The sequence below is a fragment of the Oryctolagus cuniculus genome, chromosome X, assembly GCF_964237555.1.
Source record: "Oryctolagus cuniculus chromosome X, mOryCun1.1, whole genome shotgun sequence".
Classification (NCBI taxonomy): Eukaryota; Metazoa; Chordata; class Mammalia; order Lagomorpha; family Leporidae; genus Oryctolagus; species Oryctolagus cuniculus.
The window spans coordinates 86,074,906-86,092,544 of NC_091453.1; the positions used below are offsets into that span (position 1 = coordinate 86,074,906).

The 17,639-nt window shown below is 41.5% G+C and overlaps 2 protein-coding genes across 7 annotated transcripts in view; one reads left to right on the forward strand and one right to left on the reverse strand.

Annotated features, from left to right (window-relative positions):
- The window catches only part of DNAAF6 (dynein axonemal assembly factor 6), a 55,929-nt gene extending 48,347 nt beyond the window's left edge, over nt 1-7,582 (reverse strand). The window contains exon 1 of the mRNA XM_008272848.4: nt 7,507-7,582. The gene's annotated coding sequence lies outside the window, so the exon portion shown is untranslated. The remainder of the gene's footprint in view (nt 1-7,506) is intronic.
- The window catches only part of NUP62CL (nucleoporin 62 C-terminal like), a 109,318-nt gene that overhangs the window by 24,284 nt on the left and 67,395 nt on the right, over nt 1-17,639 (forward strand). Inside the window, exon 1 of one of the 6 annotated variants that reach the window (XM_008272849.4) lies at nt 7,642-7,921. The exons of 4 other annotated variants lie outside the window; for them this stretch is intronic. The gene's annotated coding sequence lies outside the window, so the exon portion shown is untranslated. Of the gene's footprint in view, nt 1-7,641; nt 7,922-17,639 lie in introns of those variants that run through there. One more of the 6 variants, XM_008272851.4, reaches the window with a different exon arrangement.

The window sequence follows — 17,639 nt, forward strand, 5'->3', positions numbered from 1 at the left end:
TGATGTAGGGCCCTGGCCCATAGGTAGAGCTATCGAAGTAGGGTCCAGTTCTTGAGGATTATGGATTAGTTGGCATCCAGATAAAGATTCAGAAAAGGGCAAGGCTCAAAGATCCAGCTGGAAAAGAGGAAACAAGCAGCTTTCTCATGTCACCTGGTTACTTACAGTGGAGATTATGAAGGAAGGCTATGGTTCAATGTGTACACTAGATACTGGATTTAAAGAAAGCAGATCAATTCTAAATCCCTAACAGTTGGAAAGGAGCTCTGGCCTTTGTTTTCACTAGGTGAGAAGCAGGGTAGTATGAACAGTGAGAAGCTATATCTATAGACTGAACATCTTCAATAACTAGAGCTAGCACACATTCAGCAGTTGATGAACACTGAGTGAGGTATGATTAAATTTCAAAAAAGTGACCTTATTAGACTATGCACTGATGTAAAATATGTAATCAATGCTGAAATTATTGTAGAACTTTTCTTTGTTTTTAAAATTGCCTTTTTTATGTATCATCAAGAAAACGGGTATCATTCAGTTTGACTACACATCAGATTTGTCTCCAAGTGATTTCTAGATATATACATATATAGATATCATATCTATTTTCAAAAGATTTTCTTTCTTGAGGACATTCAAAAGAATGTGCTACAAGCCTCTGGTGATTCTAAGAGTAGTTTCAAAAGTTATTTGAGCAATAGCAACATCATTCAAATTCAGTAGATTAACCTCCCAAAGTGACTGCTTTGAAGGGGATGCCATTCCGAGGGATTTGTTAAACAAACAAAAAGTTAAATTACTATTGTAAGGGATAAATTAATTGGAAAATTCAGAGTTAAGTTAGAACTTGTTTGTTTGATCTCAGTTTTTTAGAAACATAATCCCTTATAAATTCCTGAAGTTGAAAGTATTTTAATACATCTGTGTAAAATATTGATTATGCAGAATTATTTCTCCTTTTACCTCATGCTACAAACTAGAAAGCTCAGTAAAAGTGCATCCAGTGTAAACAAATTTTTTTGATGTATTGAAAGAAAAAAATGATTATGTGAATTGTGGGGAGCAATCCGGACTAGACTAAGTTGCTCGAATTAGGACTTATTCTATGCATCTGCTCTCCCACAATATGGCGCTGGGAGAGAAGTAAACAGCTTCCGCACAGCTGCCTCCAGTTCAACCAATTAACTGTAGGACTTGCTCCTGATTGGAGAGCAGCGTACTCAGCCGAGTTGGGATTGGCGGAGGAGGACTATAAAGGAGGAGAGAAACGGCATGCACCAGGAACATCTATGGGGAACATCTAAGGGAACCCGTGCAGCCCCCGAGAAAGCCGGCCGGCGGTGTGCCGCTCCCCTGCGGAAGTGGGGAATGTGGCCAGGGGGAACTGCCCTTCCACGGAGGTGGAAGGGATAGTAGCCAACCCGGGAAGAACCAGCAGCAAACCCGGGGAGGGCCGAGCAGACGAAAGAACAGCGCAGGGTCCTGTGTCGTTCCTCCACGAAGAGGGGGAGCGACATAATGGTGCCGTGACTCGGATATGAAGCCTAGGCAGGGTTTAGTGTCGTTCCCCCATGAAGAGGGGGAGCGACATAATGGTGCCGTGACTCGGATAGGAAACCTAGAAGGGATAGTAGCCAACCCGGGAAGAACCAGCAGCAAACCCGGGGAGGGCCGAGCAGACGAAAGAACAGCGCAGGGTCCTGTGTTGCTCCTCCACGAAGAGGGGGAGCGACAGTGAATGAGGAAAAATTTTCTAAATTCAGTGGAAACTCTAACAAAATACTAATTTCTTAAGCTTATTAGAATTTACCTAACTCTAACAAAATACTAACTAATAGAATTCTAACAAAATACTAATTTCTTAAGCTTTATTAGAATATTTATTCAAGTTCATTTGACACAAATCATTGCAAAAATCTAAATCAGGCCGGCGCTGTGGCTCACTTGGTTAATCTTCCGCCTGCGGCGCTGGCATCCCATATTGGTGCCGGGTTCTAGTCCTGGTTGCTCCTCTTCCAGTCCAGCTCTCTGCTGTGGCCCGGGAGGATAGTGGAGGATGGCCTAAGTGCTTGGGCCCCTGCACCCATATGGGAGACCAGGAAGAAGCACCTGGCTCCTGGCTTCAGATCAGCCCAGCGCCGGCCGTTGCGGCCATTTGGGGAGTGAACCAACGGAAGGAAGACCTTTCTCTCTGTCTCTCTCTCTCTCACTGTCTAACTCTACCTGTCAAATAAGTAAAAAAAAAAAAAAACTCAATCAAGATGCCTTTTTATCAGCTATCAAGTGTTAATTTTTATAGGGCTATGCTTTATTTGTAAATTTGATATACATTTAAATTCATCTTGAGCTTGGCAATTAAAGTCCTTCAGTCTGTATCATCAACCAATTTTTCTGCCTTTCCCTACTATTATTATCCTACATGTGTTCTGCATTCTGTTAAAAACTGAACTCTAAGTATAGCCTACGATGTCCTGCTTCTGTACCTTGGAGTGTGTTCTTCCTTTTGCATAGACTACTTAAGTAATATAGTATGGTGATTTAAAAAAAATTTTTTTGGAGCCACATTGCCTATGTCTGAATCTGTTACTGTCACTCGAATGAACCAAGAATAAATTTTAAATAAGGGGAATTTAAGTAAGAATTTTAGTAAAAGTAAAATATATGGGTAAGTCTTTTGTTTGAGATTTGTTTTTTTAGAAAGTAAAATTTCTGGTCCCTTTGTTTTTCTTTCCCTCACTTTCTTTTGCTAGGCCAATGCCAATGGCAGCATTTCCCAGACAGAGCCTTTGACTTTCCCCCATCAATACGAACCTTTAGGATCTTTACAGATAGAGGTGTGATTAAAGAATCTATCTTAGTACTAGCCATAATGAGCTAAAGCAACAGATGATCCAGAACCAGCTCATTACCAAAACACTGGAGCCAGTCAGGGACTAAAAAACTTCAACCAGGATGGCTCCAGGTCTATTGCACTGAAGCAATATCAGGAATCTTGGGATCAAGGCACACTCCAGTTGTGAAGCTGCGGTCATGCTTTCAAATTTATTTTCCTCTATCTACAATATCAACATGGATTGCTCTTTGACATTAACCAATTGGAGAAAAGTCTAGGACAAATTAGTGAAAACTCTGAATTATCGACTATTCAAAAAGAAATGGGGCTTGCTTTGTGGCAGAGCAGGTTAAGCCACTGACTGTGACATTGGCATCCCATATCAGAAGCATTGGTTTGAGTCCTAGCTGCTCTGCTTCAGATCCAGCTCCCTGTTAACATACCAGGGAAAACAGTGGAAGATGATTCAGGTGCTTGGGCCCCTGCCATCCAGGTGAGAGACATCCAGCTATGGCCTAGCCTTGACCATTGCAGCTGTTTGGGGATGAATCAGAACATGGAAGATTCTCCCTCCCACCCTCCCTCCCACTTTGCCTTTAAAATAAATAAAACAAATATAATAAATAAAAATGGTATTTTATTAATTCAACTGCATATGTATATATGTATATGTATTTGTATGTATATGGTGCCTCATTTAGCAATCCCTGCATTGACATTTTTCCAGGAATACAAAAGTAAACATTATCTCTGTCTGAATTAAATTATGATATACTGGCTAATTTTTTTTAATATTTATTTATTTATCTGAAAGGTGGAGTTACAGAGAGAGAGAGAGAGAGAGAGGTAGAGACAGAGAGAGATCTTCCATCTGCTGGTTCACTCCCCAGATGGCCACAAAGGCTGGGGTTGGGCCAGGCCAAAGCCAGGAGCCAGGAGCTCCATCTGGGTCTCCCACATGGATGCAGGGGCCTAAGCAATTGGGCCATCTTATGCTGCTTTCCCAGGCATATTAGTAAGGAGTTGGATTGGAAGTGGAGCAGCTGGGATTTGAACTGGCTCCCATATGGGATGCCGGCACTGCAGGCAGTGGCCTAACCTGCTACACCACAGTGCCGGCCCCAAATGGTTTTATTTTTTACATTTTTAAAAAAGGATTTATTCATTTATTTGAAAGTCAGAGTTACACACAGAGAGAAGAGGAGAGGCAGAGAGAGAGAGAGAGAGCGAGAGATCTTCTATCCGATGGTCTACTCCCCAGTTGGCAGCAATGGCTGGAGCTGCGCCAATCCCAAGCCGGGAGCTAGGAGCTTCTTCTGGGTTTCCCACATGGGTGAAGGGGCCAAAGGACTTGGGCCATCTTTTACTGCTTTCCCAGACCATAACAGAGAGCTGGATCGGAAATGGAGCAGCCGGGACTAGAACTGGCCTCCATATGAGATGCTGGCGATTCAGGGCCAGGGCATTAACCTGCTGCACCACAGCACTGGCCCCTATTTTTTACATTTTTTTTTTACAGGCAGAGTGGACAGTGAGAGAGAGAGAGAGAGAGAGAGAGAGAGAGAAAGGTCTTCCTTTTGCCATTGGTTCACCCTCCAATGGCCGCCATGGCCGGCGCGCTGTAGCCGGCGCACCGCGCCTATCCGAAGCCAGGAGCCAGGAGCCAGGAGCCAGGAGCCAGGTGCTTATCCTGGTCTCCCATGCGGGTGCAGGGCCCAAGCACTGGGCCATCCTCCACTGCACTCCCGAGCCACAGCAGAGAGCTGGCCTGGAAGAGGGGCAACCGGGACAGAATCCGGCGCCCCGACTGGGACTAGAACCTAGTGTGCCGTTGCTGCTAGGCGGAGGATTAGCCTAGTGAGCCGCGGCGCTGACTCTCCTATTTTTTACATTTTTGAAAAAGGTTTTCTTCAGAGAAAGGTCTTCCATATGCTGGTTCACTCCCCAAATGGCCGCAATGGTTGGAGCTGGGCTTATCTGAAACCAGGAGCCAGGAGCTTCTCCCAGGTCTCCTACGTGGGTGCAGGGGTCCAATCACTGGGGCCATCTTCTACTGCTTTCCCAGGCCATAGCAGAGAGCTGGTTTGGAAGAGGAGCAGCAGGGACATGAACTGGCACCCATATGGGATGCTGTAGCTGGGTGGAGGATTAGCCTGCTAAGCTACAGCATTGGCCCCTGTTTTTTTTTTTTTTTTTACATTTTTGATAGCTATAGCAATTAATGATTCTGTATTAAAAATCATTCATTTTCAGTGTCTTTACAACACCAAGTGTAGATTATTTTCATTCTGCCATCAAATATGACAACTCACAAATAAATATAGACTTAGAATTTTCATTATAAACTTAAATATATTTAATGGAAGATATTTTTGAAAGTACTTGAGATTTTTCATGAAACAAAATGTCAAGATATGAGCTTGTTCCAATTTACTATTTCCTCTGCTTGTTATTTTAGCCATTTACTCCTAAGGAATCCATCCCAATCCTTTCTGAAAAGTGAGCTTTTCTATGGATAAGCAAATCCTTAGTTTCTCTATAACTTGAATTATCAAAAGCTGTATAGTACAGCATTTCAGACAAACAATACAATTGTGAATCATTTTGTCCTTGTTCCTCTCAGACTCATATTTCATCTCTATCTGAAAAGGAGTTGAGATGCTGAGTTTTCTTTCAGTACTTTGAAATTTTCTCCTCTATATGTTTCTTTTCTTCATTTTTTCAGGAAATAGTCTCTTATGGATCCTTACCACAACAATTCTTAATAAAACAGAAATGATTCCTATTTCTCTGGTCAAACGTAATGAAACTCTGATCAGATGGTCAAACGACACATAACAAGAGGATACTTTAAACTGTTCTTGCAAAATGAATTTAAATGATAAATTTGGGGCCGGCGCTGTGGCACAGTAGGTTAATCCTCCGCCTGTGGTGTCCGCATCTCATATGGGTGCTGGTTCTAGTTCTGGCTGCTCCACTTCCAGTCCAGCTCTCTGCTATGGCCTGGGAAAGCAGTAGAAGGTGGCCCAAGTCCATGGGCCCCTACACCTGTGTGGAAGACCCGGAAGAAGCTCCTGGCTCCTGGCTTCGGATCGGCATAGCTCCGGCTGTTGTGGCCATCTGAAGAGTGAACCAACGGAAGGAAAAACAGTTCTCTCTGTCTCTTCCTCTCACTGTTTGTAACTCTACCTCTCAAATAAAATAAATAAAATCTTTTTAAAAATGATAAATTTATTTTGGTGAAAAAAAGTTGAAATCCCTGGACAGCGCTGTGGTGTATAGGTTAAACATTCACCTGTGGCGCTGGCATCCCACATGGACACAGGTTTGAGTACCAGCTGCTCCAGTTCCTATCCAGCTCCCTGCTATGGCCTAAGAAAGTAGTAAAGGATGGCCCAAGTCCTTGGGCTCCTGTACCCGCGTGGGAGACCCGGAAGAAGCTCCTGACTCCCAGCTTTGGATTGCCCCCGCTCTGGCCATTTTGACTATTTGGGGAGTGAACCAGCAGGTACTTGGGTCACTGCACCCATGTGGGACACCTGGAAGAAGTTCCTGGCTCCTGGCTTCAGACTGGCCCAGTTCCTGCCGTTGTGACCATTTGAAGAATGAACGAGCAAATGGAAGCTGGATAGTAAGTAGAACATCTGGGACTTGAACCAACATCCATTTGGGATGTCGGCGCTGCAGGTGGCGGCTTTACCCGCTATGCCACAGCACCGGCCCAGAACATAGAATATTTTTAAGTATCCTCATATTTATCCTCGCAATCAACCTTTGGTGAGTAGAAACTTTTTTTTTTTTAAATAAATTGTCTTATTTTAAAACAATTTATGGTTTAACACCTAATACTTGTACATTTTTATGTTCTATAGTACAATATTTCAATACACACACACAGCATAAACTGGTCAAATCAGACAGCTAGCATATCAATTTCCTTATCTTTTCTGTTCAAAACCTCCCAGGTCCTCTTTAGAACACTGTTGTGAATTATGGTCATCGCACTTGGCTGTTCAATGCAAAAACTTGTTAGGTCTGCGTTTTAGTACTCATTATACAACCTCCTTCTATCTCTTCTTGCCCTCCTCTGGCTGGTAGGTTTGGCAGGTCCGAGTAGTCTTTGTACACTATGCTCTGGCCTACTATGCGCAGCTCTGCTTCCCATCCCCCAGCAGAAATAATGAAGTCCGTTAGAACCTTCACGCCACAGCGGGACATTTTTTGCACATGGGACATTTTTCATAAGGGGAGGGCAACAGTCCTTTTTTTTTTCCGTCTGAACAGTGCTACTACACCCCACCCCACCCCAAAATATATCCTAACCAAGGTATGCTGATCCAGGATACAACTACATGGTGAGACAGGAGGGATAGTGACTGCTCCAACTTGGAACACCCAAATCTACTAAAAGGAACCATAGTTTACAGTCGTATCCAACCCTTGTACACCGCAACTGCCCCATTTTCCTCTCACTTCTCGAAGAGACCGGATTTTGTTAAATAAGCGGCGTCCAGCTTCTAGTGTTTAAGGCAGAGGGATTTTAGAAAAAACGGTCTCTTCTATCTTTGTGTTAACTTGTGGCTCTCAGAGTTGTATATAGAGTTTTCCCAGGTTCTCTACTAGCCACGGCATCTGAGGACCCTGTTTTTCCCCTCCTGTGGTTCGAGCCTCCTCACCTCCGTCAGTTTTTCAGTCGCCGGCGAGGCTCCGAAAATAGACTGAGGAGAACCAGAAGAGCGCCGCGTCTCTCTGTTGCCTGGGCAACAACTTTTTTCTCCCGGCCCACCCCACCCACCTCCTGGGTTCCCGCTTGACTTTGCTAGCCAATCACAGAAGAGTCTCTTTTGCGGCAACAGCAGATTCCACCAATCAGAGCGCGTCCCGGTCGGGGTCAGTGTCCGCCCTTTCTAGTGAACTAGGTCGACCCCATTTCATCCTCTGTGGAGGTTCGCTTCTTTCCGACGGTGTCCTGTTTTCTGAAGAGACCGGTTCTTTCCGGCTGGAGGCCCGACCCTCTGGCAGTTAGGCGGTCTCAGAGGCCTGCCGCTTTACTTTGGGCCGGGACAGAAAGCGGCGGCGGCTGCCACCAAGGTAACTTTGCAGGGGTTTCGCTTGCCCTGGTCGTCTGAGGGCTTCCCTCTCCATTACGCTTTTTCCACTCGTGAATTCCATATCTGAGGAGTCTATCTCTAGCGGATCTGGAGCGCTGGGGGCTGAAGAGTAGAGGCGGTGGGCCAGGGTTTTAGGATTTGCTACCGAGCTGTAGGGGCTCCCCACGCCCCCTTTTCCCCTTCACCACCCTGCCTCACCCGTAACACGGACACGAGCTGTCCTTCCATCTTGGCTCAGCCTGTGTATGTGGGGGTGGGGGATGCATCACGCTTTTGATTCTTTGCTGTGTGCAAGCCTTCCCGCTGGAGCCCCTCCCCCGCCGTGGGGCAGCCTCGCGAGGCCCGTGTGGGACGTGGGTTGGAGCTCTGCGTGACTCCCACCTCTGGTGAAATCGTGGGGCCAGATGTCCTGCCTTTCCTGCCTCGGAGTGCAGAAAGGCAGGCACACCGAATCGCTCCTCACAGACTGCGGGGCCGGGCGTCAGCACCTAGGGCTTGAATTGTGACTCTACTTTACAGTGAGTTACATGGTTTGGTTTTAAACCCTTTTTTGAAAAAAAGATTTATTTATTTACTTGGAAGGCCGAGTTACAGACAGAGAGAGATGTTCCATCAGTTGGTTCACTCCCCCAGAGTGAAGCCAGGAGCTTCTTCATCCGGGTCTCCCAAGTACTTGCGCCCATTCTCTGCTGCCTTCCCAGGCACATTAGCAGGGAGCTGGGTCAGGAGTGGGACACCCGGAAGTCTAACTGGTGCCCATATGGGATGCTGGCCTCTCAGACAGAATCATAACCCCCAATGCTGCAGCGCTGGCCCCTATGGTTTTTACATAAAAGGGGATGGAGGGATGGCGTAATAAATATTTGGAATATTGAAACTGGTTATACACACTGATTTGGATTATTTGTTATCAATCGTTGGGCGGCACATTACTGTGTGAGTGTTGTAAGAAGAGATAGGATGGCCTCAATGACGAATATCTTTCAGGTAGCCAGGGACTGGAATTAGATTATAAATGAGCTAAACTGCTTCCCTTTTTTTCTGCTACTATGCTTTTCTTAACTTTCACTCCATCTGGCAAAGGACATGGTGAAGTTTCAGTAGTTTGTCCAGTCTGTGTGATATCCGTGGGGAACAAGAAACTGGGGATAGAATATTTAAGTTACTGGCTTTTTGGGTAAATTATCTTGACCATAATTCTCCTTATTACTTTGGATAATTAGAGTTTAGATGGCTTGAATTTTGATTCTCTAGGTAATCGTGAAAAGTGGAATTAAAAAATAAGGTGCAAAAAAATTGAAATCATGCACAGGAGGGGTATTCAAAATGTTCATGGATAATTCATATTATGAAAAAACATGCATGGATTTAAAAATTTGTTTGCCTCCAAATACACTTTTTTTTTTAATGAGAGAGAGGGGAGTTAGAGAAATACTGAACCGTCTGCTTCTTCACTTTCCAAATGCCTGTAATGGCCAGAATGTGGCCTAACTGCAGATGGGAGCTGGGAACTCAATCCAGGTCTCTCACCTAAGGTGGCAGGAACCCAACTACTTGAGTCATCACCTGCTACCTCCCAGGGTTCACACTGTCAGGAAGTTGGGATTGGGACTTGGAGCCTGGACTCAGACCCAAGTACTCCATTATAGAACACTGATGCCTTAACCAGAATCTTAACTGCTAGGCCAGATGCCCACCATACATTTATATTTTCATTCCATTTCCATGAACTTTTTGAAGATCCCCTATATATGTTATGTTGTTGCCTTGCTAAGCTCTTTTGTTTTTTATTCTGCCTTATTGTGTTATTCTAGATCTGCAATGTCCAGCCAGTGTTTTTCAGACCTTTTAGCTGTTAGTTATGCTAAGAAATAAGTTTTAGATTGTGACCCAGTACACATATACACAATATACACATATAACTGACAAATGTTTTGCAGAAATAGTACTTACTGCATTTAATGTGCTCTGTTACTTTTCATTATGTATTTTTAAAATGTAGACTACACCCCAATAATAAATTAGCATTTGCAGTTTGCAAGACAGTGACCTTAGAACTTTGATTTTCAAATTTGTGTGTATACTTAGAGAATTTATTAAAAATGTGATTGCATTGGCTTACTCCAGAAATTGTCCCTGTGGGTATGTGGTGGACTTGGGAAGGTATGTGATATAGCATATATAAAATACTAGGTACAGTTCAAGATGCACAGGTGTTCAGTAAATCTTAGTTTTCTTCTTGTGGAACAAATATATCTTTAGGGATATATTCACATTTTCAAGGTTTGACCTGCCCTTGGCAAGGTGGTCTAATGCTAAACACTTTTTAGGGTTAAGGAAATAGTGAGGTAGACATGGGTACAGGATCTGAGATGAGTCTTTAAGCACTTGGTTTCTTTTTTTTTTTTTAACGATTTATTTCATTTATTTGACAGAGTTACAGAGAGAGGTAGACAGAGAGAGAGGGAGAGAGATCTTCCATCCACTAGTTCACTCCCCAAATGGCCCATAACAGCTGGAGTTGAGCCAATCCAAAGCCAGGAGCCAGGAGCCTCCTCCAGGTCTCCCACGTGGGTGCAGGGCCCAAGGATTTGGGCCATTTCTACTGCTTTCCCAAGCCGTAGCAGAGAGCTGGACTGGAAGTGGAGCAGCCAGGACTCGAACCTGTGCCCATATGGGATGCTAGTACTTCAGCCTGGGCCTTTAACCCACTGTACCACAGTGCCGGCTCCTAAGCACTTGGTTTCATGGAGGTTTTTTTTTTAAATATAAAAACTTGGAGGTTGAGGAGAGTAAGGATTTGAAAGATTCAGTAATTTTTCAGAGTCATACTGTCTAAGTAGATCTCAGAATAGAACTCATTTAAGTCTAATATTTTTGTTTATTCTTCCTTGACAGCAGGTGGAATCTAGAGGCAGAAATTGAAACAGGAAAAGAACTTCCCTGACTTGCCTATCCCAACTGAATTTGACTTTTTGGAATTTGAGTTTGGTTTTAAAGTAATAAACTTTTAGAGACCTAAAAGATAAAAAAAAAAACCTAAATGTTTCTGTGCATTTATAGCTATAAAAAGGGTATAGTTTAGCTAATTCTTTTATAATGTATAGAGTAGCTGCTTTAAATACTGGTTAATTTATTTAAACCAGCATTGAAAGGAATTAAAGATGACAAATTTCACTCAATTCCACTACCATAATAGTTCTGTTCTCCTTCTGTATTTGTCTATATGTATTCATACCCTTACATGAATGTGATCTGTATATATTTTTGTTGTTTTTATTTGATATCATTATTCTCTACCTCTCTCTGTAACTCTGTCTTTCAAATAAATGAATTAAATATTAAAAAAATAAAAACATATGAATTGGGCCAGCCCATAAATAAATAAATCTTTAAAAAATATATATGAATCATGGAGTCTGGTGTTGTGGTATAGCAGGTAAAGCCGCCACCTGTGACACCAACATCCCACATGGGTGGTAGTTCGTGTTCCAACTGTTCCACTTCCAATCCAGCTCCCTGCTAATGTCCTGGGAAAGGTAATGGAAGATGACCCACATGTTTGGGCCTCTGCCACCCATGTGGGAGACCCAGATGGAGCTTCTGGCTCCTGGCTTTGTTCTGGCTCAGTCCTTGCTGTTGCTGCCACTTGGGGAGTGAACCAGCAAATAGAAGACCTCTATCTCTCTCTTGTCTTTCTCTCTCTTTCTTTGTAACTCTGATTTTCAAATAAATAAATCATATATATTTTCAAATAATAAATCATATATATATACATGAATCATGGCAGGTTGAAGCAGATTGAAGTACTTTAGTGACACACTGACTAGCTTTCTTTATAAAGATCTTTTTCAAAGGGTATATGAGTGGGAATTAATTTGTAATTAAAAATTTTTTATAAAGGAGCCAATTAAGTTGACTTGAATAATAAAAGCTGTAATTGACCTGTATCAGTACATCTCACTCTTTGGCATATACATAGTCTTATTTTCTGTCATTTTAAAACACTCAGTAGTCCTTTTTAAAATTATGAAATATTTCAAACAGAAAAGTACAGACTATTATATACAATATCCCAGAACCCACCACATATTTAATAATTGTTAAAACTTTGGCACATTTTCTTAGATACTGCTTTAAAAGAACTGAAGCATAGTTACTTCTTTGTACCCCTCCACAGTTTCTTTTCCTTTTCATCCCTGAAGTATTTGCTTTTCCAAATTTATACATACACACACACACACACACACACACACTCCCATCTGTGTCTGCAATTACACTGAAATGTGGCAATAACTTTTACATCAATGATATAGTGTACTTAACTCTTCTGCAGATTGATTTAGTCAACAGTGCCTTTGAGATTTTTAAATGTAAGGTTTTATTGTTGCGTAGTATTCTGTTGTGTGACTATAGCACTTTTAAAAATCTCCATTCTCCTATTGTTGCTGTACATTTGGGATATTTCAAGTATTTAGATATTCAGGTAAATCATACAAATATTGTATGATTCCATTTAATTGGATTACCTAGAATAAGGAAATTCATGGAGACTGTATAAGTTAGGGGTTACCCAGAATGGGGATTTAGTAGTCAATGATTACACCATAAAGAAATATTATGTTTGAGGAGATTTACCCCGATTGGAATTACATAATGTATACATGTATTGAAACATCACATAGTAGTACCCCATAAAAATTTTATATGTCTGGTTAAAAAAGTTTTAAATAAAAATAGTTTTTTTAAAAAGAAAATAGTAGTGGGTTTTCTTTTGGGATAATTGAAAAGCTTTGTATATAGGTAGTGGTGATGTTTGAGCAACATTGTGAATGTGCTTAGTGCCAATGAAGTGTAAACTTACAAGTGGCTAAAATGGTTTTATGTCATGTATATTTTATAAGAAAATACAACCAAGAATTATGCTTGTTTTTCAAAAGTGTATGCTTGATTGCCTTATTCTTTGTGGAGTGAGACTGTGAAACAAGTGAAGATTTATTCAAAAAAATAAACTTTAATTGTATTAACCAGATCTATTTTTCCTCCCAAAATGATAGTTTTTGAGATCTTTAAATGACAACTTTTATTATTCACATGCTTATGAAAGGTATTTTATGAATACCATGCTTCAGAATTCTCCAGTGTCTTTCTATATTTTGCTCTACAAAGTTTTGGAGAAGAATCTTCTAAATATGGGTATACTTTTGAGGTTGTTTTTTGCATTTGTGATCACTTGTCCTTTGTTTCCTTGACTAGCTTTCTCAAGTGTTCTACTCTTCTCCCTTTCTCCCCACCCCACCCCCAACCGTCAATACTCCCTGTTCTTCATTGCACCCTGCCTTCTTTTAAGACCCATCCCTCCCACCCTGTTTCCACAGCCATGGATCTTACTGAGTCTCTGTGTTCCCCATGTCCCTCCTTCCTTGAAAACCACCACCACCACCCCTTCTACAAACATAGCTTAGGTGCTTTTTAGCTCTCCAGAATTCATTCTCTCTCTCTCTGTCATATTGAATTTCTTAAAAAATTAAATTTCATTTATTTCAAAAGCAGAGAGACATTCAGAGATAGACAGAGATATAGAGAGATCTCCTATCCTTTGGTTCACTCACCAAATACTTGCAACAATATTCTAACAGCTGGGGTTGGGCTGGACCCAAGCCAGGAGTCCAGAACTCAAGCCAGGTCTCCACATGGGTAGCAGGGACCCAAGTACTTGAGTCATCACCCAGGATGTATATTAGCAGGAAGCTGAAGTCACAAGCAGTGATGGGTCACAAACCTAGGCACCTAGTGTGGGAATTTGGTCATCCTAGGAAACTGTTTAAGAGCTGTGTCAAATGCTATCCTAAGGTTCTCCCTCTCTTTTTTTCTCTTTTAAAACAGATTTCATGTATTTCCTGGGAAGAGTTCTCCTCTCTTTCTCCCTCAACCCCTCTCCTTCCTTCCTTTCTTTCCTTTAATTCTTGCAAAGACATAATTTCATTCCCCTTTGCTGCCTCCCAGGGTGTGTGCATTAGCAGGAAGCTGGAGTCACAGGCAGTGATGGGTCACAAACCTAAGCATCCAAGTATGGGATGTAGCTATCCTAAGAGATGGATTAACTGCTATGCCAAATGCCACCCCAATATTCTCCCTCTTTTGAGGCCTTCTTCCATCCTCCTCCTTGGTCTCAATTTTTGTCTGTCCTTTTCCAATTTTGTTATTGTGAAGTCATTCACTGAAAATGAGATCTGCTTCATGGCAATTTATATTCTTCTAAAATATCACACTTCTAATATTTGGAGAAGTCCTAATTTTGTGATTTAAAAAAATTCATTTTCTCGTTCTTAAAATTAGATTCTGATTTGTTGGCTTTGAGATTTTATAGTATGAAGGGGGAAAAGGACTTTGTGTGAAAGATCATCATTAAATTTTACTACTTAAGATAATAAGAACTTAAAGCCAATGCACCATTTTCAGAAGCCGTATATTTTGTTTTGGCATGAAATAAAATTATCACCATTAGACATCTGATCCTTCCTTGTTTTCTCCAAAATGCCTGTGTTAATTTTATCCTTCTTCATCCATTTCTCTCTGGGGACTCAAAAATTTAGAATAAAAACAGTAGTAACTCAGTTTCTACTTCCTGAGTTGGCAACTAACTATCAGTGTAACTAAAATCCTTACTGTGCTTTGAGATTTAGATTTTTCTACTTTCATCTTCAGTACTTTTTTGAGAAGGCTTTATGTCTATGTGGGACAAGGGATTTCTTGTGAGCTTGGACTTTTCGTATGGTTCTCTGCCTCTCCAATTAACAATATATTGAAGAATCATATGTATTGTCAGAAATTGCTATTTATAAGAATGTTTTTAAAACATGACTAATCACATTGCATCAGTTTTCAGGCCAGCTCACTTAGTCATGATGTTCTTAAGAAGGTGGGGTGCATTGGTGGAACTTGATGGTTGTCAAGTAATAGGCAATTTAGAGGAAATGTTGCCACAAAGGAAGAATAGTTTATTTGCTTCCAAGAAAGTAGGAACAATTTTTAATAATTATGTGGCTGAGCTTATATGTTAGTCACTTTTTGACAGTCATTTCTCAAAGTAATGTGGGGTAATAGTAGTGTGAATGACCCCCCAAATTCATTTATACTTTATGAGACAGTGGTCCCCAAACATTTATGCTGAAATGGCTCATAGTAGGTACCCAGGCTTGAACTCATCTTATTTCTGCCTTTTGAAACATGGCAGATTTATTTTTCTAATGATGTGCTGCTTAAGCTAATATTAAAATAGCAGTATTATGTCCAGTTCCTTTACTTTCTAGTTGTTTTACCTTGGGAAAGTTATTTAGCGTCTCAGAGCCACAGTTTCCTCAGCTATAGATTGGAAATCGGAATACATCTTTTATTTGTTATTAGGTGATTACAGATGAGGGATTTCAGATTTAATAAGTGTTTCTCTCTCTTTCCTCCTTTGTATTACACAAGAGATTCAAGAACTTGAGTGGTGAAGTGGTGTGTCTTGAAATGACTTACCATCATTTATTGATTTCTAGTTAAGGTTTCCTATCCCCAGACCATTTTCAGGATCAGTAGGTGGTGGTAGGCAGTATACAGAGCAGATAATTTGAATGCTGATAAATGATCTAGTGGCATAGTACTTTTTTTGAATTGTAATTTGAAATCCAATTTATGTTCACTCTCTGGGCCAGCTGAAAATGCTACATTATTATCCTTGATTTGCTGAACCATTATTGACGGTGAGGATAACCCCAGAATTATACTGGAAAGCTTTCTCATAGCTCCATACATTAAATTAAATTAGACAAAGGATTATATGAGGAGATTTACATTGTGAACTTATTTTTAAAATTACTTATTTATTTTAAAGGCAGAGAGACAGTGATAGCACTCTCATCAGCTGGTTCATTCTTCAAATGCTTGCAATGGCTAGGGCTGGAGCTAGGAGCTGGGAATACATATTAATCCAAGTATCCCACTTGGGAGGCAGGAACCCGATTACTTGAGCTGTTATTGCTACTTCCTGGGGTCTGCATTAGCAGGAAGCTTGAGTCAGGAGCCAGAACCAGGAGTTGAGCCCAGACACTCTGATATGGGACATGAACATCTTAACTGCTAGGCTAAATGTCCACTCTTAAACTTATTTTTTAAAAGATATTTTAGTTACTCACTTAATGAAACCACCAGAATTTTAGAAGTAGAGAAACTGAGGCTCCAATGCATTTAAGTGACCAGAACAATCTTATAGGGCAGCAGCACTCACTGAATTGTTTTTCTTCCTCTCCAGCCACTTAGATAACTCAGTAAACTCATTTAAGATTGGATTAGCAGGCAGAGAACATTTGCCCTATTGCAGTAGCACTTTTTTGTTAAAGATTTATTTATTTGAAAGGCAGAGTGAGAGAGAGAGAGAGAGAAAGAGAGAGAGAGAGATTGATTCCATCCACTTGTTCACTCTCCAAATGGCTGCATCAACCATGGCTGGGCCAGGCTCGATCCAGGAGCCAGGAGCTTCATCTGGGTCTCCCACGTGGGTGCAGGGGCCCAAGCAGTTGGGCCATCTTCTGTTGCTTTGGAAGTGGGGCAGCCAAGAGGCAAACCAGCATCCATATGGGATGCTGGCACTGCAGGTGGCACTTACCCGCTACACCACAGCCTGGCCCATCTAGTAGCTTGTTCAAGTGAGCTATCATGATTTCTTTTGGCCTACCAGGTTTTCTACAGAAGCCCCTTACCATCTAGTACTTGGCATTTCTTTCTTCGAGTAAGTTTGCTTACATTGAGTCACCCAAGACAGAACTGTAAGCTGGGCTCAACAAAGCTGTACTTTTATGAACTTTAGTTTCCTATGGTTGGGCTGTGTGGATAAGAGGAATAGAGGATGGCTGAGTAACACAAGGCCCACAGATATGGAGTATGCCCTTGTTTTCCATTTTTTAAAATATAGCAGTGATATACACAGGAAAGCTAAAATGGGCCAAGGCTGTGTTTATTAAAAAAAGAAAATATGGACAACTTCAGGCTTTATTAGGAAAAGCACTAATTTAAGTCTGGATGTTAAAAGAATTTGAGAGAACTCATGCAACACTAATATAATTAGAATATATAACTTTCAAGTCTGGGGGAAAATTAAGGAAATAAAGTCAATTTCATCAATCTAAACAAACCAAAAAAAAAGAGATAAAACATACATAGAACTTGAAGAAATACAAAGAAGGATGAAAAATATGTTCAGTTGTGGGGCATATGTTCATTGTGGCATAGTGGGTAAAGCCATGGTCTGTGATGCCAGCATTTCATATGGGTGCTGATTTGTGTCCCGGCTGCTCCACTTCTGAACAAGCTCCCTGCTAATGGTCTGCAAAAAGTAGCAGAAGATGGCCCAAGTGCTTTGGCCCCTGACACCCACATGAGAGACCTGGGTGAAGCTCCTGGCTCCTGGCTTCAGTCTGGCCCAATCCTGGCTGTTGTGGCTATTTGGGGAATGAACCAGAGGATGGAAGATCTCTCTCTCCCTCTTCTTTCCCTCCCCACACCCCGTCTCTGTAACTCTTTCAAATAAATAATCATTTTTAAAAAGTTCAGTTGTATGACTAGTCACAATACATATAAATAACACTCACTCATTAAGAGATTGTCAGAGGGGCCAGCAATGTGGCATAGCAGGTAAAGCCGCTGTCTGCAGTGCT